The sequence below is a fragment of the Magnolia sinica genome, chromosome 12 (assembly GCF_029962835.1).
Source record: "Magnolia sinica isolate HGM2019 chromosome 12, MsV1, whole genome shotgun sequence".
Taxonomy (NCBI): domain Eukaryota; kingdom Viridiplantae; phylum Streptophyta; class Magnoliopsida; order Magnoliales; family Magnoliaceae; genus Magnolia; species Magnolia sinica.
In genome coordinates, this window is record NC_080584.1 from 23,926,369 (window position 1) to 23,939,835 (window position 13,467).

Sequence of the window (13,467 nt, forward strand, 5' to 3'; positions counted from 1 at the left end):
TTTCTAACCTGTTCATCCTGTTGCCCCATCATTCAGAGCTCGTGACATAAACGCTGAAGTGACATTTTTGGCCCGACTCGAATACCATACAGGCTTACAATTGCTATACTGAATACTAGTGGATCAATTAAAAGCTTTTATGCGACCATACCTGATGTAGGACCAATGCATGAACTCAAATAATGTGAGAGATCAATAAGAAAGTTTAAATTAATTAATGAAAACTATAAATCTTGTTACTATCATCACAAATATCAAGATTCTAAAAAGAAAATCATGCATATTTTAAGCCTAAGTTGTCAAGTATCATCCTACAAGACCATTAAACACGAGAAACTAGGAACTAAGGGATGTAGAAATATCCAAGTAGTATAGGTTAGGCCTATTTTAAAGAGGAAGATCTAATACTAAGTAGGGTTTACTAGATTTGGGTGAGGGTAAAGTTAGGATCAGTGTTTTAAATATCGACGATATCAGCCGATATATTCCATGATATATCTTGTATCCCACTTGTGCAATATGAAACTCACAAGTAGTGCGATATATCTCACGTGTTCTATCTGGTGAGCATTTTCGATCCTTTTTTTATCCTTATAAATCATGTTAAATCAATGCGAAATTGTTACAAATCCATGGTTTTTCATATTTTGCATGAAAAATCGTGGATTGAGAGCTTCAATTTCAAGATTGGCTGAGTTGCGGAAAATTGAAAAAAAATCAAAATTTTCCATTTTCTTGCAAATCGGTTGCAATCCTTGTGTCCAAACATAAAATCAAACATGTATATAACCTGATTTAGTAATTCTTCTTTTGCTTTTGAATGTATTGTTTGTATTTCCACATGTCTTCTTACATTTATAAATTGTATGAATAGACTTTGAATATACTTGCATCAATTCAGTTAGGCAATGCATAGATTATGTAACACCCCGATTCTTGAAACCCGAGTACACTACTCGTGTTCCAAAAACCCGAGCGTTAACCTTTGAAAATACCCAAATTTCACGTACATTTTTTTTTTCTTTTTATCAGAGTTAATTAAACTTGCGGGACAGAAGCGAAGCAATTATAAGAGGGAGTCCAAATATACAAAACCAAATGTTTCAAGCGGTTACCCGAAAACTTATACAAACCAATGTCTTAACCTTTACAAACATAACAATATAAATTAAATACAAATAAAATCAGGAATGGAGAGTCGCAAGATCATCTGGCTCCTCCCATTCCACATGAACACCAGTATACACATCCTCTACATACTGAATACGGTTTGATAGCGTCAATGTCTATCTAGTGAGGTATAACCCTCAAGATTTATCGTATCATCAAGATAATTAACCACAATTATCAGAGAATGTATAACAAATATTACACAATGATTATCATGGAAATCAGGTAAGGTTCATCGAATACGCATTCATTAAATAAATTACAGAAGATAATCTTGTTTAAATGCATGGATGTATGCATATGCTCACAGACCTGGGGATGCACATCTAGCTGGTAAAAAGTCGCCCAAGGAGAACCAGCCACCCGGAAAAGTACTCAAAGGTACGCCCAAGGAGAACCAGCCTCCCAGAAAAGACTGATATATAGATCACCCAAGGAGGACTAGTCACCCGGAAAAGTACAAGAAGGTACGCCCAAGGAGAACTAACCACCCGGAAAAGACCATAATAAATAGATCGCCCAAGGAGTTCTAGCCACCTGGAAAAGTACACAAGGTACGCCCAAGGAGAACTAGTTACCCGGAAAAGACCATAATAATATATAGATCGCCCAAGGAGATCTAGTCACCCGGAAAAGTACACAAGATACGCCCAAGGAGAACTAGTCACCCGGAAAAGACCAAATAATATATAGATCACCTAAGGAGAATTAGTCACCCGGATAAGTACACAAAGGTACACCCAAGGAGAACTAACCACTTAGAAAAGACCATAATATATGCCATGAAAATGCATGATTACCCCAACCATTATTATTCCAATTTCAAATAATCATTTTAAGAAAGCTCAAAGGTCACTAAGGGGGGTTTGTCACCCAGCATAAGCCGACAGCTCAAGCATAGTGTCCCATTCCACCATCCTTGGCTCATGAGGCTAACAAGTAGGGTGTTTAAAGGTAACCTACGCAACTAGTGGCCAATTGAGGTTCTACAATTGGAAATTACCATTGCAAAGTTATATGAAGACAGTTCATTTAAGCCACCTACGGCAAACGTTACATCAAGGCGCATAGGGCAAACAGTCCATCCCAAGGATGTGGTGAAAGGGATTGACCCCAAAAGCTACAAAGGCACAACAATCCCTTAGATGGTAGGTCCATCACAAACTTTGATTTAATTTATTAGATAGAATGACCACTAGTTCGAGGACCTCCAAATGCACCATAAAGTAATCACAAGTGGTCAAACAAGCCACGAACAATACCAATGACACTTACACATGTAAAATATTCGTTTTAAGACAAGATAGGGATATTTAAGATCCATAGCATATTCAGACATATGCATTTAAATCCAATTCATCAATCGATTATAAGTAATCAAACTTAGCAAGAGTAATGAGACACATTAAGCAAATAAAAAGATAAATGAACAAGAATGGATAAACAAGCTAATTATCGTGATGTAGAAAAGCTTGAAGGTAATCCTCACCTTTAAATTAGTGGTTGCAACGTGAATGCCTCAAAGCACGAATCCAACTTGGACGGTTTAGATCTAAGTTCCACACACCATCTACGGTTAAGAGCTAACCTCAGGCTTTGATCTCCAACCTACATTTAAGGTTAGCCATTTTAGGAATTCCAAATTCTAGGTTGCGCAACGGATGAAAATTTGTAGTAGCGGTTATAATCGACGAATATTACTAATAATGACACTAGCTGGTATGCAACTTAATATAGATTTGTAACCACAATTATAATCTTAGGCAATAGTAATAAAATGACACTAACTATTAATTTTAAATGATATTAATAATAAGGCTATTTAATAAAGAATCTCATTTGTGAAAAGAGTGAAAGGTCACTCATGTACGTCGACTCAGTTGAGTCGGCTCACCATCACATCTTCTTCCTAGCTTCTCTCTTCTTCTTCCTTCCGCTTTTCTTCCTCTTTGCCTCTCTTTCTTACTCTCCATCATCTTCCTCTTCTTTCCTTCCTACTTCCATTCTCTTTCTCTATCTTTCTAGGCCTGAACCAAAACAAGACCAAGCTTTACTTGTTTAGGTTCAAACGAGTTAGCTACTCGGCTTGACTCAGCGAGTCCAAACTCGTTTCTCCTCTTTTTCCTTCTGTTGTCTCTTCTCCTCTCCATTCCTCTGCTGGAAGACGTCTAGCAATGCATCCCCGAGTCGACCAGCAACATTTGTGCTTAAACCCGACCCTAACTCAGCACGGCTCAACGGAGTGTAGGGCTTGACTTGGCTACAACTCGCCCCGACTTGAGGTGGTGCGGCACCATCACACTCGACCCGAAATCTCCATACCTTTCTTACTCTCTTTCTTTAGCTCCTCTTTCTCTGTTTTCTCTGCTTCTCTTTCTTCCCCTAGACTTTCCCAAAATCTGGAATGGGTCAAACTCGACCAGCAACTCGCATCAGCGAGTCAACGGTTCATGACCTGGACTCAGTTGCTAAGTCGGCCTAGCTCGGTGCACCAGTAGCAACCGCTCCTCTTTCTTCTCTTCTTCTTCTATCTCTGGCGGTCCAGAAATGGATGTCGGGCCAGCTGGACTCGGCCCAGAACTTGGCCCGAATCGGGCACGAGTGCGGCAGCGAGCTGCAGTCAGATGGGTCGCTCGAGCCCAATCTCACTCTATGATTCTATCCTCCTCCTCCTTCCATTTCTTCTCCAAGGACGTCCAGCAGCGGGTCTGAGCAAAACCGGGTCAAACCATGTCGACTCGGTGCGGTAGGACGACGAGGAAGATGACACCCATTAATGGTGGTTCTCCACTCAGCAGGTTGTCCTTTGAACTGGAGCTGTCGAACGATGTGGATCTGTCTTAGAAAGCTTGGAGAGGAGAAAAATCAGAGGTTGCTGGACATTTTTCTAGTGGGATCGAAGGGAGGAAGAAACGGCTGCTGCTCTCTCTCTCACCATCTCTTTTTTTATTTGAAAAACCCTAGCCTTAAAGGACTAAGATTGCATGATTTGGACAGCTAGGATGCAAGGGAATCCCACACGTGGATTGCCAGGTTGGCAGCTCCAAAAGTTTTTTGTTTTCGGAATTTCAGCCGTACAAAGTCGATTTACACCATAGGTTGTGTGCATGCACACGTGTGCTAACATGCAAAAAGTGGTAGGTTCGGGTCATATTTGTCCCGTCTATCAGATGCACGGTTCAGATCTTGTGTCTAGATGGTGTAGATGGGCCCCATCTTGCTCAAACTAGGGTTGTCCGTTTGTATCCCACTCACGCTCCAGCAACATGCGCCCCAAACTGCGCACTCGCTCCTACATAGAAGCTTGTTAAAACTACCTGGTTCAGTCAAAAGACCCCTTGCTCCGTGATGAACGGCTTGGATCAATGGAATGATCCATTATGGTGGGCCATAGCAGTTGCAAACAGAGAGCGTTCGTTTGAACTATCGCTGGGCAGGAGCAGCTAGAAAAAAGAGAGGAAAAATCCTCTTTATTTGATTTTCCTCGAGTCAATGGCCATTTGACCAAGCTTCTGGTTTAGTGCACCTCTGGTGCACCACTCCAGATGTACTCACACGCTCAATGAGGGGTCCACAGTGATGCTTTATGAAATCTACCCCGTTCATCCCCTTAGCCCACTCGTTTTGGGCCACAGGTCCAATGATAGAGTTGATCTAAACACAGGTGGGCCACACCAAGCGCATTTGTGTTTTAGGTGTCGATTCCTATTGATCCGACGGTCAGATCTGCTCTAAAATTGATTGTGAATGGTTCTTAATTGATGGTTTGTCATTTAAAAGGGTTATACAATTCTTTTAGATAAAAAAATAGTTTTACTTTATTTGTTTATTCATTTTATTTTATATATCTAAGTTGTGGAACTTGTCATAGATTAAAGCCTATTTCTTAATTAATTTAAGCCTTGATTAGTCATTTATTTATAAGTTATAAGTCTTTGTTCAATTTGTGTTTTTAGACAACCTTTGTTGATCTCATGGTTAGGTCATTTCTAGATCCAATGATTCAAGTCTAAAGGCTTAAATCAGGTATAGGGTCCAATATGCTTAATTACAGGTAAAGATTTCTCCTTATGGATTGATCTTGTGGTCAACTAAGTGAGCTGCCTTACATATGGTTCGATTGAAAAGTTATGTATAATAGCTTCAGACAACCATTTAGGTTTGGTTCATCCTTGTGATCAAATGAATTTTAAGTGTAAAGATATGATATCGTAAGCCTCAATTGCTAGTTTAAATTACAGGTCAGAAAATCCTCATGACGAAATCCTATTACAAGTAACTAATGGTCCATTCAAAGGGGTTTGACTTTATACCTAATGAATGTATTTTGAGTCATCGAAGTCCAAATCAAATGGTTGAAGTGGATAGATTGTGAATCATGATGATGTGTAGTGTAATCTGGGTGTATCCTCATACGCCTGTAAACTAGATTAAATTTTCATGGTAACACCCAAGTACAGAAATGTATGGGGTGTTACAGATTAGGACCCCATACAAAGAAAAACTATTATGTACACTTATTTTTTGTAATGTTTTGATTTATAAATTTGTTGATGTCTTTTTTAACAATCACTAAAGTTTCATTGAAAAATTTGACAAATTTCCCCATGTTTCCAACAATAGCGATACATTACATGATACAACCGATGTATCCCATGTGATAACCGATACGTATCCGTATCCCAAGGGTGTGATACGTAACACGATACTGATATTTTAAACACTGGTTAGGATTAAGAAAGTTTGGGGAAGAACGAAAAATTAAGGTTAAAGTAAGGAATTGAATAAAGGAGTTAAAAGGGTTTAGGTATTAGGAGATGGGAATTAGGGTTTTAGATGTAGACAATTTAGGGATTTGGGCTTAATTGAAGGATTTGAAGATCTAGGGTTTGGGAATTTGGAGAAATTAGGAGATTTGGGATTTTCGGTATAGGGTTAGGGTTTGTAAGTAGGAATGAAGGGGTTTTGTTATAGGGATAGTGGAAGCCCAAAAGGACAAGGGATGGGACCGTACGGCTAGCCCTATGGGTTCACACATGTGGCCGTACTGTCACACGTGTGGACTAGGTAGGGTTGGGTGTAACACCCTGAACTTTTCAACACCCGAGTATTGAAAGTCCTCGAGTGTTATCATGAATTTAACCTATTATGTACAAGTGTATGGTACCAATCTAGTTAACCTAACCATACATCCATCCTCCAACGTGAATCTGACTGATTAAGAATGATCTTCATCCATAAATCAAGTCATCTGACCGTTGATCATGTGATCTGATATATGTACCTTCCCTCGACTAAATCAGTGAGTAACTCTCTAACCATAATGATTTAAATGTAAGTTCTTTTATAAGAATTGTTTATAAATGGACATAGAACCATGTAGAACCATTAGATTTCACAAAACTCTTAGATTAGCGATAATTACGAAAATGCCATTAACCTAGACCCCTGAATTCCATGTCACATGGTTCCCATGATCTGCTTGATGAGAAATTTTATACCATGCCTATTTATCATAAATTAACCATACATGTCGAATTTCAGCCCTTAGATCATTGTAAAAGTGGCCCAATTGACAAATCAGCCCGTATCCGTTAATTTGGTGTCCATCAAGTGAAGAATCCTTGTGGGTAGTCATAGTAGGATATTTCCCTTCATATGAACGACTTGGATTGTCTATAATATGGACCAAGTGTGAAATATAAAGACCCCACTTTGGTAGCTTTTCCTTGAGTGCGAAGTTATCCTTTCCTGGCTTATCAACTCCGTGAAAACATAAATCTTCAGATCTAGCCACTTCCTGCCGTCTATCGCAACTCAAACTTGGATCATACCTTGGCCTCACTTGACTACGACTTCATACAAAATTTGGACCCCGATCTATGATCCTACACCGTTGAACATTGAAGCCAGTTCCTTCCTTTTGATGCAAAAGGTGATATATCAGATTTAGCCTTTTTCCACCATCGATCAATCATCGAGTTTTGTCCAATTGTCTGCCTATCTTGACTATACATTCCCTCCAAACTTGGGACCCGATCATTAAGCATGGATCGTTAATTTAGATCAAGTTCGCTTTGGCACCCGCTAAGAGACCTTTCAAGATAAGCTTATGTAGGGCTCGGATCTACTTCATATTTGGGCTCATGGGCTAACATGACCTAACTGGAGTAATGAATGAAATGGATTCCCCAAAAATTCATCAGAAGTGGGTTCCACCAACCCCACAACAACCCATTTACACATCCAAGCTGCCCTCATGTACAGGTACATATTTGAATGAAACTCCTCTCCCCAAATTTCTAATTTCGGAAGAATCACTTCAAAAGTGAATGTCTTCAACTATTTTAGATCGTGTGGCCCACCTGATTTATGGATCTTCCTGATTTTTAACCCCACGTCCCAACCTGATATGGAGAAACAGATGGACGAAGCGGATCTCCACAAGGACCATCACAAGTGGACCCCACTTAGCCCGTATGTATGTTACGTCCAGATAAAGGAAAGAAGAGTCGATTATGTAAGTAACATCTTACAGTAACTCTCGCTCGCACATTGTTGCAATGCGTGGCCCATCAAGAGCTTAGATCAACCTCATAATTTGACTCCTGGACTAATACATCACAACAGATCTAATTGAAGGACTGGATTTCTTCGAAATCCACAATAAGGGACCCCACCTAATGATGGAAACCAGACCAAAAATATAAAAATTCCACCCGCTGCAATAGCAGACGGTAAAAATGGAATATAGAAAGAGAACTCATCTGAAACTCTCAATTTCGGAAGCTCCCTTCGATCTTAGCCATTCAAATCTCAAGGGAAGGAAATTCCGACCGTCCCAGAGATTCCAGAAAGACTTGAAGGAGTCTGACCTCGCTGGAAATAACAAGAGAGAATTCATTCGCACCCCAGCTTTCTGCATGCAGGATGACCATTCTGTGGATCACAGACCAAATCCAAACCGTCCAAAAGAAGTATTAGGGGATCCCGATCCCCTCCACGTCGACCAAAAGGACGTTGGAAGGAAGCTCGTGCGCCGACCCTTAGTTACGCAATAGCTTGCGTAAGGAAACAGGAGGACTCCTTGCTGTGTAAACCCACTTACGCACAGAAATTTCTAGTTGCTGACTGGTTATAAATGGGTCATGCCGTCTCACTAGAAAGAAAACGAAGGAAAGAAAGAAAGAACGAGTGGAAGAAAAGAAAATAGAAGGAAAAGAAAAGAAAAGAGAGAGAGAGAATTCGGAGGAAAGCCTGGTCCGTCCAACCAGCAAGAAGGAAAAAAAAAACAAGAAGAAAGAAAGAGATAGAGAAAGAGGAGAACAAAAGAGAGAATTAAAGAAGGGAAGAAACGAGAGAGAGAGAGAGAAGAGTCGGGCAAGGGAAGAAAGAAAGAAAAGAAAGAAGGAAGAAGGAAGAGCTGCAGCAGTTGGCTAGTTGCTCAACTTATGCCAAAATTCCCTTACGCCCTAAGGTAAAGATCTTCCGATCCTTCCATACTAATCCCTGGTTTTCCAACAAAGCTAGAAAGGTCACCTAAGATCGAGCCTGAGTTAACTCGGTAAGAAGACTCGGCTGGAGACTAGGACCTGATCTAATTAATACTAATGATCATCATATGGATCCTTCTTCCCTTTTCTTTCAAACCCAATTTCCTAAGACTTATTAAACTTAATTATAAACTAACATAAACAAATCCAAACCAGGTGAATTAAAGTAGAAGACGATTCAACAAACTAAGGTGAGGGTTTTATCCTTTAAGCTTACACTAATTTAAGTTGTTATATTTATCCTGCCTTTTACATGCCTTCCTGTTATTTTATCTTGCCTTTTTCATGCCTTCATGTTATTTTATCTTGCCTTTTTCATGCCTTCATATTACTTTGAATCTTCCTTGCAATTATATGTTTTACCATCAATTATTTGCCTTTGGCTTACATTATAATGTTACTTACAAAGTGATCTTTTTGAATTTATGTGGGGCCATGGATACAAGCCTTGCCCCTGCCTTACCAAATTTATTGAGTTGGCCTTGCCACTCTCCTTATTAAAAGAATCGGCTGTTGCCGCTTTTCTATTTATTGAGTTGGCCATTGCCACTCTCCTTATTAAAGATTCGGCCGTTGCCGCTCTTCTATTTGTTATGTTGGCCATTGCCACTGTTTGAGTTAACCATTGTCACTCTTCTCTATATTGGCCTTGTGCTATCTATCTTTAAAAGGCTTGAGCATGTGTCTTGATATTCCAAAACCTCTATGATTCAGTTTGTATTCTCTGTAAGTACAAGTACTGTGCTGGGAATCCCTCTTCTAGCAATCAAATATATATTGTGGACGTAATGCGTTTTTTGTAGAGGCCCCTGGGGCGACACGTAATTCCATGTTTCATGGGTAGTGCACAAATCGATGTAAGTAATTTGCAATGCGTGTTACACCACTTTCAGGATTGGATGTCGCAAATAGTCGCTTCATGAACAAATCGTGTCACGTAATTTATGCAGTCATGTGTTGTGTTTGTCTTGGGATAACCGCACAAAACCATGTTAAACGTGGGACACGCCGACGAATCTCCGTAGTATGGGATGTGGGGCAAGTCAGATAACTCTAATCATATTCCACATTGTGGCGATCGCTAAGTGTGATAAACCGCATATACTTTGCTAGGCATGCATCTCATGTAGATTACTTATGTATATTGATACCTCTTGTAGTTGTGGAGTACGGGATGTATCAGAACCTTTACATTGCTTTTATGAATCTCTTGAATTATTGTTAATCTTAAAGGATAACCATCACTATGAGTAGGGCATTGACCCTCTTCCAACCGTACAGATTATGCAAGTGACGTACAGATTGAAGACCTAGTGAACAATCTCCCTAAGGAAGATTATGTTGAAAGAATAAGAAGATAGTTTTATGATTTAGATTTATACTTCCGCTGCGAACTCAATAAATATAATAAGCTTCCATTGAGAAGGCATTTGATTATTTACTAAATTCTTTTACGCTAATGAAATAATCAATACAGTCGATTTTATTCTTGTAAATGTTACCTTCATGAATGTATCTGGATGTGATCCAAATGAAAAATGAAAAAAAAGAAAAAGAAAGAAAAAAAAAAGATGTGATTTCTAAAGCATCCAGTTTATACATTATTAACACCCGGTTTTCTCAGGCACGAGTATAAACTCTAGCCCTGAAAATTCAGGGCGTTACATTGGGTTTTAGTTATTTTAAGGTTAAGCTAGTCGAGGTGTAAAGGAGGAGAATCAGAAGGTTGTTGATGGATTTTGGAGAAAGGAGGAATAAGAAAAGAAGAAACTTGAAATAATACATCAATTGTTGATGAAGAGATATGAATGTGGGGATACAAGGAAGCCTCACACTTCCATTGATGAAGATAGGCCTCGCACCAATCTTCCTTCCAAGTCACATGGAAGATATTCTCACATCACATGATCCCTCAAATCCAACGGTCGAAATCCCTTCTTAAAGCAACCTATGTGCATTTTCCCAGTGTGGGGTCTTCCAAATGCTCGCACATGCACATGAGGTCTTCAACATGAACATGGATACTCACCTAGCCATAGAGAAATCGGTGCGGCCTGCCTCTGATACATACACAAAGGTGTACGTGATGTGATGTCCTCATCAACTCTCCTCGACGGAGAAGAGATCGCCTTTGGCCGACTAAAACTCCTATAACGCTCCAAGATGTCGAGATCCAAAGTCTGTAGCTCTGCCTCTGTAATCCAGGTGCTATCTGAAACCGGCCCGTGCTTCCACTTGACGAGGAATTTTTGAAATCCCCCATAGCAAGTGGAAACTGCTTGTGCATCCAATATATCTTCGAATTGTTCACTTCGAGTAGGTGGCTCATGTGAGGCGGGTGGCTCGTGTGAGGCAGAACCGATGTGATGTGGGGCCTAAGAGGGGGTTCTTCCGAGAATCTAACCCATGGGATGTAAGGCCCGGGCTATAGGATAAGGGGATTGATTCGCCACGTTCTATCAATTTGAGCTTTTAGAGCAAGTGCTTAGTTGTCCTGCATCAAAGTGGTATCAGAGCGAGAGGTCTGGTGTTTGAGACTCCTCATCAGGGGTGATTAATGTAACAGCATTTTCACACCGGGTTCAAGTGGGGTGGCTTGTGAGATGCAGGGGCACACTCGGGGTCGGCTACCCGTGTGAGCTGGAACCCATGTGATGTGGGGCCCATGAGGGGGTTCGATCGAGGACCTAACCCATGGGATGTGGGGCTTGGGCTATGAGATAAAGGGATTGATTCGCCATGCTCTATCAGTTCGAGCTTTTAGAGCACGTGGTTAGTTGTCTTACGTCAATACCTGGCTTTGCTCATTTTTTTCACCAAGATGGCTTGCTTACATGCTTCTGCAACAGTAAACACCGACTCAAACCTCAACTGATCTGCAATAGTGGGCCATAATCCATCCATGAAACGAGTAGTCAGCTGCTCTTCGGTCACGAATAAATTATTCTGAGCCACCAGATGATGGAACTCTTCTGCGTACTCCTCTATGGTTTTGTCCCCTTACTGGATATGTTGTAATCGCTAGAAAAGAAACTGCACATGGTTCGATGGGTAGAAAGGTCTCTTTCATGAGAGACTTCATCTTCTCTCATGTTTTCACCCTAGACTTTTCCCGCCTTTCTCAGGTGGCCTTAACCTATTCCCACCACCACCATGTTGATGCTCTACCTTCCAACTTCATATCAACTATTTTCACCTTTTTTGCTTCACCCACATTTTCATAATGAAAGATCCTTTCTACTGCATCAATCCAATTCAAAAAATCATCCCCACGCATACTACTATGATATTCAAGGACTTCTACCTTCGCTTACAACTCCCTACTTCAGTCTTAATAATCCCTCCTTCCTACTCGTCGTGGCTCAACAAACAAAGCTTCACGATGGAACGAGTTAATGTCACTCTCACTCGACTCATTGTCATCGTCTTCCTAAGTCAATGGTTCATTCCTTGCGAATAGTGTAACAAGATGTTAGGAGATGCTTTGCATTTGCTTTTGTGACATAAAAAATCTTTCTTCTGTTGGATCTACGTCTTCCTCGTCCATTCCCCGTGCACCATAGCCTCTACCTCTACGCAACATAATTGTAGAATAAGGAGCTCATGCAAGAATGAAGCAATGGTGGAAGCGAAGGCTCTAATACCCAATTTGGTGTAGCTAATGAATGATAATCTTCAACTACACGCAATTATCTCAAACCCTAAGATCAAATCATGCTTAAATACACCAAATCCAAGAAATAGAGATTCTTCCACTTGAAAAGAAAGGAAAAACAATGCAATAACCAGCGAAAAATTGAAGTTCTCACCATTTTTGATGGCTTAGATCATACGCCCCACTTATGAAAACATGCACTCGCATAAATCCTAGCCCAAGGCTTGTAGAGAAGAAAAAAAAGTCCCAAAATATGTTGGACATTTTTTTTGTTTAGTAGACTTTTATACAAAGGAAAACAAAAGAGAAGCCACATAACTAATACAAGCCTTCCATAAAGTATAAACTATGGGCTAGATATAATCCCAGCCCTACAATCTTATTTTAAAAGAAAATTACAAAAATATCCCTATCTACTTAAGTAAGACAAAAGCAAAGCAAAAATAAACTAAAATTCATCAAAAAATAAACCAAAATTCGTAACTTATGGGAAATGCCACCAAAAGACCCTTTCGTTGTCCCAAAAGTGTACCCACGGGTGTCACAGTGGGTTGTCCATTGATGGGTTGACAGATTTTGCCCATTATGGAAGATATTTGGGCCCTTTTTCCACGCTCTAATCTATACCAAAACTCATTAGCGAGTACATCAACCTGATCCATCAACATTAGGTAGTCCATGTTCTCATCATTCACTCATCAGTCAAACCATATTGTTAAACTTGCAAAGTTTGCATGGTGAAGAAAATACAAAATAATTTACAACAGCGACGTTCATAGAAATGGAAGAACTATAGCCTCAAGATCAAATGATTTAGAACACATGCAAGATATTCATCCCTAGAGGGATTGACCCATAGTTTAATTGAGTTGTGAAGATGGACCGACAAAATGTTGGCGATGTCTACTCCCAAAGAAGCACGAGAGGATTGGATAATAGAAGTATAAGCGTAACTACCAATGATAAAGGCTGGAAGGTTTCTTAGTGTCACTATTTGGATAAAAGAGCTTTTCTGTCTTAATTTGTATTGATCCTCCTAACATTGAAGGCCAATTAAAATAGCACGCACTGTTTCTGAAATAGTATCTA

The 13,467-nt window shown here is 40.0% G+C and overlaps 1 protein-coding gene across 17 annotated transcripts in view; it reads right to left on the reverse strand.

Annotated features, from left to right (window-relative positions):
• The window catches only part of LOC131221121 (phospholipid-transporting ATPase 2-like), a 123,217-nt gene that overhangs the window by 23,449 nt on the left and 86,301 nt on the right, over positions 1–13,467 (reverse strand). The gene's annotated exons all lie outside the window — the stretch shown is intronic.